We start from the raw sequence: 12,759 nt of genomic DNA on the forward strand, positions 1-12,759 counted from the left end.
GAAGGAACACACCCATTCCATCCATTATCTGTAACCACTTATCCTGTGCAGGGTCACAGGCAGGCTGGAGCCTATCCCAGCTGACTATGGGCGAGAGGCGGGGTTCACCCTGGACAAGTTGCCAGATCATCGCAGGGCTGACACACAGAGACACACAACCATTCACACTTACATTCACACCTACGGTCATTTTAGAGCCACTAATTATCCTAACCTGCATGTCTTTGGACTGTGGGGGAAACCAGAGCACCCAGAGGAAACCCACACAGACACGGGGAGAACATACAAACTCCACAGAGAAAGGCCCCCGTCGGCCGCTGGGCTCAAACCCAGGACCTTCTTGCCATAAGGTGACAGTGCTAACCACTACACCACCGTGCCGCCCCAGAATGTGTCCAGAATATGAAAATATTGAAGACTGTTGGAAACTTTTCATGCCCTACCAGGGGAATCTACTGTATACCTGATTATTACAGCACAATGCTACTGAATCCTGGATGCTGATTGGTCAGAAGAGAAGGTGTTGATTCATTTTCTAGACCAGCAGCTCTGACAGTAGTGCAGCTGCACATCACAGGTTTATATTAACACACTGGTTGTGGGGGGAGGCCACTTTGTGACCAAAAAGGTTGCTGGTTCGATTCCCTGGACCAGCAGGAATGGCTGATATGCCCTTGAGCAAGGCACCAAACCCCCAACTGCTCCCCAGGCTGCTCTGGGTGTGCTGTATGTCGCTCTGGATAAGAGCTTCTGCTAAACATCTGGAATGTAACGATACCATATGTTATTGTTTCTATAGTAATAGCTCCATTCATAGGGACTCATACATTGGAGTTTATGTTTTGTGTTTTTTTTTTCAGGTAACAAGATAAGCTGTGATTGTTTTTGTCTTCTTAACTGAGAGAGAGAGAGAGAGAGAGAGCGAGAGAGAGAGAGAGAATGTCTGTTTATAGCTGCTATAATGTCCATATAAAATGTAACCATAAACAGACAAAAAGATATAATGCGTCATTCTTTAATCTCATCTCATTATCTCTAGCCGCTTTATCCTTCTACAGGGTCGCAGGCAAGCTGGAGCCTATCCCAGCTGACTACGGGCGAAAGGCGGGGTACACCCTGGACAAGTCGTCAGGTCATCACAGGGCTGACACATAGACACAGACAACCATTCACACTCACATTCACACCTACGCTCAATTTAGAGTCACCAGTTAACCTAACCTGCATGTCTTTGGACTGTGGGGGAAACCGGAGCACCCGGAGGAAACCCATGCGGGCACTGGGAGAACATGCAAACTCCGCACAGAAAGGCCCTCGCCGGCCACGGGGCTCGAACCCAGGACCTTCTTGCTGTGAGGCGACAGCGCTAACCACTACACCACCGTGCCGCCCTTCATTCTTTAATAAACAATAAATTGTAATCATTAGTGTATCGCTGTGGTGTAAAAGGAATAAAACACATGGGGATGGATTTTAATGTGTGTTATTAGTAATTGCTCGTTTTTGAGTATCGTGTGTAAGATGATAACTTCACGATGTGTGATTGTTACATTAGGGATTTCTGAAAGTGTTTCCCAAATAAACACAGAGCACAATCCAGTCGAGATTACATTAATATTTCGCTTTTGTTTATTTCATGTTTCTGAGCACTGTACTTGTTTATCATCCCAGACATGTCTTTATCGTTGTGGTGAGTTTGCATGTCAGTATGAAGCGAGGGCAGGGATTTAAACCCCGCTGTGTATTTGATCTCAGGGCTGATCTCTGTGAAGGCTGCGGATTTACGACTGAGGTTTTGTGGTCATGAAAACACACCATGTGTCTGCTTTAGAGTGTGTCAGCAGAGGTCAGTGCCATGTGTATTCTTAATGTGCGAATAAATCGCTGGGGGAATAAGCAAGAGCGCTGGGCTGTAACTCTGCAATCTCCTTCTTTCATCTGCATAGTGAAGCTTATTATTGGGAAATATGGAGAATAAATCTGGTGTTGAGCTCAGAAAGTGAAAGTTAATGGCGTATCTGCCCACTAACTGTCCACTGCTTACAGCACTGTGCAAAAAATATATTTTGAAGATCATATCATCATCATCATCATTGTACAATTTGTTGAATTTGTATTGTACATGTTTATGCAAGTTCAAATATAAACATATATTTTTTAAAATTTGTTTCTTTTTTATTGTAGGTAAGTAACATTAGTGTTTTAGTAAAGAATGCCATTGAGAACTCCAAGTCCAGGACTATGTGAGATCGAGGCAAGACCAGGTCTGAAGGAGGTCGAGTCCAACTGAAAGTGAGCTTGAACCAAGACGGAGACCAAAAACCATCAAATCCATGATCCAGCCTTTACATCAACTCGTTAGGCTCCAGTCCCACTACAGCTCGTGATGGGTTTGCGAATACTTGGTGATGAAAAATCGATAGCATCACCACCAATCGTGTGATGCATAGCAGATGTTTTCTGAGCTTCACGAGTTGTTTTTAGTGCATCTCTGCCTCAGGTGTGGACAAAAACTTCATGAACAATTTTAATGCATGCATTGAAATTTGGTGGTGATGTTTTTGTCAGCAAACTAAGTGGCAAATACTCACAGATGGGTTTAGGAATACGTCCTGAAACTCAGGGAAGCATCCCTACCAAATACCTCATTTCGCAAAGCATGGCGAGCTCTCGTGAGACCGTAGCCTTAGCTTCATTCTTGCATTGGTCCAGACTTGCATTGGTCCAGGCTGTTTTCTAGAAAAAGAAATGACTTCTTGTCAAACAATGCAACACCTCAACATGTAAATGGAGAAAACCTTCCTATCTCAGAAAACTTTACTTACCATGGTAGTATAATGAGTAATGATGGAGGAGTAGGACTTGACATCAAAAACAATTAAATAAATCCTGAAATGTTTTCAGATCCCTTAATAACATTTGGAAATCATCACAGTACAGTAAAAATGCCAGAGCTGTGTTCTATCAACTCTTTTGTACGGATCTGAATGCTGGAGGATGACAGAGAAAGACCTTTACAAACCATTAACATTCCATACAAAAAAAAAATCTCAGGAGAATATTACAGATCTTTTGGCTGAGAATCATCTCCACTGAAGACCTGTTCAGACCTGGTCAGACAGTCCAACCAAGAGAGCATGGGCACCATCTTGATAAGAAGATGCTGGAAATGGATTGGTCATGTCATTCAAAGAGAAAGAGAAGACATCATCAAAACAGCACTTCGTTGGACATCAGAAGGAAAGCACAAGTGTGGAAGACCCGAAAATACATGGAGATGGACAGGAGAAGGAAAGCTGCAGAAGAAGGGACATACCTGGGGAATGATTGAAAACATCGCCAAAGATCGACAGAGATGGAGAACCTTTGTTGCTGCCCTACATGCTGATGGCATAATGGCCAAGAAGGAAGGAAGTTCTTGTCAAACTTGTGCATGCAAAAAAAAGGACAACATTATTTTTAAAAACTCGTGGGTGAGACCAAGACCAAGCACGAGTAAATCTGAGAGAAGTCAGAGTCGATAGAGAAAGCGTCTTGACCCCGGACTCCAGTCCTCCAGGCCGAACTGCTGTAATAAAGCTCCATGAGGAACTGCACACTGGACATCTCACTGAGTCCTGTTGTGGACTACAATTGGGGAAGGACACAGGATTGGATGGTTTTTGTGCTTCATTCATTAAAAATCTCAACAAGAATAAAGAGAAACTCTGTAGATTTTGGAAAGTCAGCAGTTCGCCACAGAGGAACACCAACCTCATTCGAAGGTGAGCAGGTTTTCTGACACCTACAGTATATTATTCAGGTCACAATATGTAAATTATAACTAATGTATTTTTTTTGACCATCAATACAAGCTGAGACAGGAAATGAAGCGTTTCTCACGAAGCAGGATTTGTCCTAATGAGACAAAAGGTTATTAAAATTAAACGTGTCCAATGGTTCCCATCAATCCCGAGCCATAAAGCCTGGAATGTGTGTGTGTGTGTGCCTTTTCATCTCCTCCAGCGACGAGCTGTCCTGACAAACTACATGACACACACACACTTCCTCCTGTCCCCCGTCGAGCCTCGTCCTGGTCTTAATTTTTACACCCTTAATTTTATGGGTGGTCATTGGGTGCGCTGGACAGAGGTCGCTTTAATGGGAGCGGACATAAAACTGTAGGCTCGTTTGAAATTAATATACGGTGTAAATCAACTTTTAGGATTTTTTTCTTCAGTTTGTCCCCACTGTTGGTTTTTTAAACTACAGCTTTTTATTGTTTGTTTTTGTGATTTTTTTGTCACTCATCTGTGAAACGCTCTTGTAATGAAATATAATATATTAGACCTGAAATAAGTGCAATATAAATATATATGATAATAATAATCTATTAAAATGTGACTCAGAACTTGGGCTAAAATACATATTCATAGATGAAATATGTCTCTGTGAAACATTTCTAGTTGTAAATGGATAAAAATTCAGGTGTGGAAAAAATCTGGTGCAACAGAGAACACCTGAGGAAATTCATAACAAAAAAAAAACATATGAAAGTCAAAGAATTGATTCAAATTCTGAGAAGAAGGAAAACAGGAAAAAGAAATACACTTGGTTGAATTTTTTAGGAGCATAAATCAATATCCATTTAGTTTATCCTTGCTTTCAGAGGTTTTTTTTTAACTAGAAAAAAAATCTGAAATGTGTACAGAATATTAAATTAATGGCTACAGTTAAAATTCAAATATGGAGACCAAATTAAAAAAAAAAAAACAAAGATAAGAAGAAAAAGAAAAGCATGTGATTTTCTCATTTCTGGCAACATGAGTCAAGTTTGAGCTTTTTATTTATTTATGTATTCATGTATTTATTTTCCAATATTAGGGCTTTATGTTTGTTTTTGTGATGTTTTTTCTTCTCTGTGAAATGTAGCTGTAAATGTTTTCTGATTCTGTTGTCAAAAATGAAATCTTTTCACTCTGCCTCAAATCCTCAAATTCAGAGATGGCGATTGAAACAGATCTGCACTCGGCTCCTTCTTTTCCGTCCCTAACGAGGTGTTGACAGCCATGTCGCGGTGATCGGAGCCTCTGCAGCCTCGGGTCAGAGCTCGTCATCCTCAACCTTAACCTTTCCATCCCTCCATCTAATGTCTAACGTCCACCGAAAGGCGAGAACAGAGTAGAGATTGTGGCATGGAGAGGCGAGCGAGGCGTCGCGTCTCACATCGGCTTTGTCAGGTCCACTGTGTTGCTCGTTTAGTGCGAAGTGACAGAGCCGAGGGCCTCCGTGTCACCTCTGTTACTACACCCTGCGTCACACCCTATTTACTGCACTTCTCTTAACGTAAAGGACACATTCAGGATGCCTTTGTGGGCGTCGATATCCACGTTCTCGATTCCTCCCGAGAGATAAAACAGGAAGAATAACGTTTGGGTTTCTGCAGGGAGTCGAGCAGCGGGTGATTTTTCTGCTCACACACTCATGAGCTCCTCGTAAACCCGTATTTACAACTTTTTAATTTCACATTCACGAGTTTGGAACTCTGTATTTACGACTCGAACCTTTCAGTAACCACTCAAACCCATGCGCTTCTGTGTGCTGTGGCTGCAGGTTGGTTTGTATGTTTTTTCAGCAGCACACTGAAGCTCAGTATGTTTGTTCTGTAGGATTCTGTTCAGTACCTGCATGAGCCTTTCCTCCATTACTCACCTGGAGAGTCACCTCCCATTTACAGCTTTTAATAATTCTTCTAATAATAATCTTAAAGTCAAGGTCACGTTACAGTTTTGTATAAAGAAACACACACGCACAAAGAAATAGAATAGCCATCAAATACAAAGTGGCTGGTTTTTAGTCCTTAAAAATATTGTTCCCATGATCACATTTCAGCTGATCTCAGTCACCAGCGGACGCCCTGCTCCATGGATCCACAAAGCGAGAACAGACCCAATGCTGTAGGCGAGGCTGAGCAGAGCCCTGAGACAGCACTGAGAGATCACAGCAAACAGCACAAACTGGGAGTTAAAGGAACACAGCAGAAAGAACTTCACTGCCAACGACAGAAACAACACACATGCCGTCAATCAGCCTGCGGACGCGAATCACACATGGAGGATCGTGGCCAGGGGAAATCTGCTGTTCAAACTGGGGTCTGGAACACATTCATCTGCGGACACATTCAACAAACACAAAAGCATTAAAGCAATAAAACGAAATACAGCTCTGGTGAGACAACAGAGAACAGCAATCCTGACGATCTTTACACATTTTGTGTCGTTGCTCCACATTTTAACATCCGAGTGTGCTGCTGCGCGTCATCACCTAAAAATACTCCAAGCAACAGTCTTCATTTCCCTCCAATAAAAACAACACATGAACCAACCGATGTGTGAAACTGGTGTTTTGAACTCTCTGATATTAACTGACCCCTTGGAAGCCCCGCCCCTTTTCTATCCTCTCATTTCATATTCATACATGTCAACCCCTCCCGGCTCTCACCTGTACTCCCTGGTAAAGAAATCCATAATTTCCAGACCAAATCCATAGTAATATTTCATGCATAATAAAAATGTATCAGATCTTACCTAATATACGGTATGCACTGGTTTATTTCTGTACATCCATATGTACTGTTCACATGCATTTGAGATTTCATGTGTTCCCTCACATCGTAAATTCCAGAGGCAAACACTTTCACGTCTCTACAACAAATTGTGCAGTTGACATACTCAGCACCCATTTTGGAAGCGATAATTATTCCATTGAATGTCTCTGTCCATTCGGGAAGAAAGCGACCTCCAGTTTTAGATGTTTTGAGTTTTTTCTTCGGTGGTGCCGACATCTTGACCTCTTGACCTGTCTATTGTTACGCTACATGTGCTGTTATTTCCCGCTCGGTGTGCAGGAAAATCACAATTGTGCATGCTCAGACATTCGGAATGGCTTGTTCGTACTAGCGGAAGTACCGGTTGAGTAATTCTAAATGTAGAAAATGGCGGCTCCCATGCATTTTCGTATTTCATGATGATTTTTTTGATGGTAATAAATCAAAATAATTTTAAGGTGGGGCGTCGTGGCTCAGGTGGTTAAGGCGCCATGCCATGAATGCGGGCGACCCGGGTTCGATTCCGGCCCGAGGTCATTTCCCGATCCCTTCCCGTCCCTCTCTCTCTCTCCCGCTCATTTCCTGTCTCTACACTGTCCTATCCAATAAAGGTGCAAGAAGCCCAAAAAAAATCTTTAAAAAAATAATAATTTTAAGGTGAAAATGTAGAAAAATCCGTAGATGAATACCACTACGCCCGTACCATTTTTAAAATGCCAAAATCCGTAGGGAATACGGGAAATGTATGCATATTTTGCTTGTCTTGCTTTTCGATGTGCCTCGCTGTCGTCCTTGCTTTAGTACAGAGAGAATGTTTGGAGATTACAGCGCAGCTCCATAGATAAGAGAACATGTTAAAGCATCAACCTGATTTTTGATGGATTTTGCGACCGAATGAACAAACGATGTGCGTGTCCCACCACAGGGAACCCGATATTCAACGTATCTCATAAACACTCGACCACCGGACAGCAAATTTTATATCTTTATTTCCATAAGATAGATGGGTTTTTATTCAGCGCTTATTAACACATTTTACAGAAAATATTCACAACAGTTTCATATAAAACAAGTTAAAACAGTCTTATTAGTCCACTCACTGGTTGGACAGTTGACAGTTTGTGTCGTGTAAGGGCGAGAGATGGATGTAAGAGTTTTGCAGGAAGAGTTTTATTGAAAACACGCTCACAAACAGATCCAAAACGAGTGGAAAACCAGGCAGTGGTGGAGTGAGGCCTAGACACGATATCAGAGGGATACAAAACACAAACAGGGTCAAAAACAGAAAAGTGACACAAAATACAAGGCTTTCACAAAGTCTGTGTGTTACTCAGACTTTCCTTATATAAATGTCTACGCTGTGATTGAGCTCTAATCAGGAACAGGTGCATGGGGATTAGTCCTAATGGCATTGTGTGTGGATGTGACAGATGAAAGCAGACAGCTGTTTGACGTATGGAGTGTGATATTGGATGGTAACTCTACAGTAGCGATGTAAAGTGAAAGTGCTGGTTCACTGCTGTCCCCCAGGCACCCAGCAGAGTCACACCATAATAAATGTGCTGGTGTTGTTTCTGGTGCACGGCACTCAGCGTCAAAGAAAGGAATAAATATGTATCGTAACTGCGATGTGAATCTCATTCTTGGTCTCACTGTCACAAGACGATGCAGTGATTTACTGAGGTGAAATACACGACAAAATTCACTGGTTCATTCATGGTGCTGTAATATTATTATTCTTTTCAGGGGGATTTTGTGTCCTTGTAAATATTTTACACATAAACTCATCAGGAGCTCGTATATTTAATGTGAATTAAAATTGATGAGTGTGTGCTCCATTTAGCTAATGTCAGACATGTAGATTATCACATGAGTTTCTAAGGTTCTAATGCGTTTAGGAGATCATGTTCCATATTTAATGCTATTAAAATTAAAAGCAGCTATTGCAGGTATTGCGTTTTGTGACACACTTCATCACGCACACTGTTTCACTGTCATTAGTTTTTCTAATACTGCATTTGTTGAAAAAAAAATCAGACTTCTGACTCGGAAAAAAAAAATACACGCTGAACTCAAAACTCCTACTCGGGAAGGTCTTCTCAACCCTGAGTGGATGTGATCGAGTGATGTCAAATCAACATGGCCGCTCGCAACGTCACCGCTAAACACAGCAGCATGTCTTAACTGTAAATAATTTAATGATGAAGTTACTGTTCATGGCCGTTCCTAAAACATTTACAGTGGCGTCATTTTCCGTCACGAATGTTCTGAAAAGCAATTTGCAGAAATTAACGATAAAATGGTGCTTTCAGATCAAACAGTTCTTCAGAGGAACGAGTCCGTGGGAGTCTCCCCACACCTTCAAGGGCTTTTTATCCTTCCAGTAGGAATACTGAAGTGATGTAAGCCAGCTTGCTAATGTAATGTTAGCAGGAAATATTAGCAAAGATTTTCATATTTTGCTTAGACATGTCAAAGTCGTGCTGTATTTCCCCCGTCACGTTATGCCCAGTAAAGCCGGGACTTCGCTGTCATGCCATTTGTCCTTGTTCTTTTTCCCATTTTTTAAGAGCCGATGTTTACACATCTAACATTTAAAAAGATGGTGGTTCCTGGTGCTGCACTGGCTCCAATCAGCCAGTCAGAATACTCTTACATCACTCATGGTTCCTCTTGTGCTGGGTGAGAACCTGCCCTGAAGTAGGAGCCAAAATAGTCCCTCAAAACGGCGTTTTAAGAACCATGATCGTCCTCAGCTCCTGCTGAAGTGGAACTTCCTGAAACAGTTCTCAGAACTGTGTAAAAGTTCCTGTGGTCTGAACTCACCTTCTGATTGTTTGTCATTACTTTACTGATGAACATAAACCTTCTTCTGAAGTGGTTTACCCTGACGTGTACCGTGATGTTTGTTGATACGGAGTGTGTTGACGCTAACAAAGCACTGAAACAGTATCACAGTGTGGATGATTAGCTACAGCTACTTCCTGAGAGGGAAGGTGTAAAATATTCGCTCTTGTAATCCTGGACTGTGTTTGTGTCTGATGAAGCTGGAGGCAGTCGGACGCTGTGGAACACACACTCGGGATGGTTTATCACGAGAAGGATGGAAGAGAACGTTTAGTGACCTGAAGGGAAATCCGACAGCAGAACAACATGGGCCTCGTTTTAATTTTGACGTCCTGTCTTAAACCAACCAACCAGCTAGACGCAGGATTTAAACAGCAGCTGTGTGGGATGCTGTTTACCACCAACTGGGCATGTCCTAGGAACACTGATGTCACTTCCTGTGCTCATGAATGTTTGTTTGAAATGGTGTAAATTGTATATAGGAGTAAAAAAAAGATGAACATGGAGAATGATGTAACTGAGGAATGTTAAAGTCAGTGGATCATGAACACATGCAAAGTGATGATGGATGTTTTTACTCTGATGGACAGAATGTAAACGAGTGAATCAGTGAATATGCAGAGACGTGTTTGACTCTGACTGTGTGAGTTTATCAGTGAGACGATCAGCAGAGCTGCGTCTCCGTCTCCACTGAGTCTAACAAAGAGTCTGAGATTTAACAAAGTAAATTGCTGTCTCACTCTCCCCTGTCTCACTCTCCCCACATCTCACTTTCTCCTCTGTCTCACTATCCCCATGTCTCACTGTCCCCTCTGTCTCACTTTCCCCATCTCACTCTTCCTCTGTCTCCCTCTGCTTCATGTTTCCACTGTGTATAAAAACACACTATTGATTTACAGGACTCCCACCCCGGACCTGTCTGACGGTGAAACTCCCTGCAGAGACAGAAGAGCTTCACTCTGACTCACACAAATAATCACACCAGTCACATTACACTTTACACACGTCTTTATTTTTATTTACACCCCCCGTCCCCCCCCCCACACACACACACACACAATTCATTTATTGTCACGTGTGTTCACTTGAATGTTCAGTTAATGTGTTTTATCTCATCACATCACCTTTTTCACCTGGGAGCTGATTTATTATTATTATTATTATTATTATTACAGACTGTGCACTGTGGAGAGAGAGAGGTAGAGAGAGGGAGAGAGAGAGAGAGAGAGAGAATCTCAACATGAAGTGGCTAATTAACGGGGACAGAGGTGTGTCGAGGGGCTGCTCGCGCGCGTCTTGACCGGAGACGGGAACAGATTTTTTATTCCGTCTTCCGGCTGACAGCCAATCAGCCTCCAGCAGCGCAGGGACCCTCCCCCCTCCCATCTCTCCCTCTTTCACAGATTTTTAGCCCCCTTTTCCCCAAATTCTTCACACATCCGTGCCGTCGCTCACATCACACACACACACACACACACACACATTACACACACACACACACTTCACATCACACACACACACGCACTTCACATCACATCACACACACACACACACACACACACACACACACTTCACATCACATCACACACACACACACACGCACACACACGCACACACACACACACACACACGCACATCACACACACACACACACCACATCACATCACACACACACACACACACACACACACACACATACACACACACACACACACACACATACACATCACACACACACATCACATCACACACACACACACACACACATCACATCACACACACATATCACATCACACACATCACACACACATCACATCACACACACACACATCACATCACACACATCACACACACATCACATCACACACACAGATCACATCACACACATCACACACACACAGATCACATCACACACATCACACACACACATCACATCACACACATCACACACACACGCATCACATCACACACATCACATCACACACACACATCACATCACACACATCACACACACACATCACACACACATCACATCACATCACACACATCACATCACATCACACACATCACATCACACACACATCACATCACACACACACACATCACACACACATCACATCACACACACACACACATCACATCACACACATCACATCACACACACATCACATCACGCACACATCACATCACATCACATCACATCACACACACATCACATCACATTACACACACATCACATCACATCACACACACATCACATCACACACATCACATCACACACATCACACACACATATCACACACACACATCACACACACATCACATCACACACATCACACACACACACACATCACATCACACACATCACACACACATCACATCACACACACACATCACACATACATCACATCACACACATCACACACACACATCACATCACACACATCACACACACACACACACATCACACACACACACATCACATCACACACACACATCACACACACACATCACACACACATCACATCACACACATCACACACACACACATATCACATCACACACACATCACATCACACACATCACACACACATCACATCACATCACACACATCACATCACACACATCACATCACACACACATATCACACACACACATCACACACACACATCACATCACACACACACACATCACACACACATCACATCACACACATCACACACACATATCACACACACATCACACACACATATCACACACACACACATCACATCACACACATCACACACACACATCACACACACATCACAAACATCAAACACACACACATATCACATCACACACATCACATCACACACACATCACACACATCTCACACACACACACACACTCACACATCACATCACACACATCACACACACATCACACACACATATCACATCACACACACATCACACACACACATTTCACATCACACACACACATCACATCACACACATCACACACACACACACACACACACACACATCACATCTCACACACACACACACAAACACATCACACACATCACACACACACACATATCACATCACATCACACACACACATTTTACACACACACACATCACATCACGCACACATCACATCACACACACACACATCACATCACACACACACATTACACACACATCACATCACATCACACACACACATCACACACACACATCACACACACACACACGTGCAGGCGCAGAGCGAGTAAACATTTATAACTGTTATTACTACTACTACTACTATTATTATTATTATTATTATTATTATTATTAT

This window comes from Neoarius graeffei, chromosome 2 (genome assembly GCF_027579695.1).
Source record: "Neoarius graeffei isolate fNeoGra1 chromosome 2, fNeoGra1.pri, whole genome shotgun sequence".
NCBI lineage: Eukaryota > Metazoa > Chordata > Actinopteri > Siluriformes > Ariidae > Neoarius > Neoarius graeffei.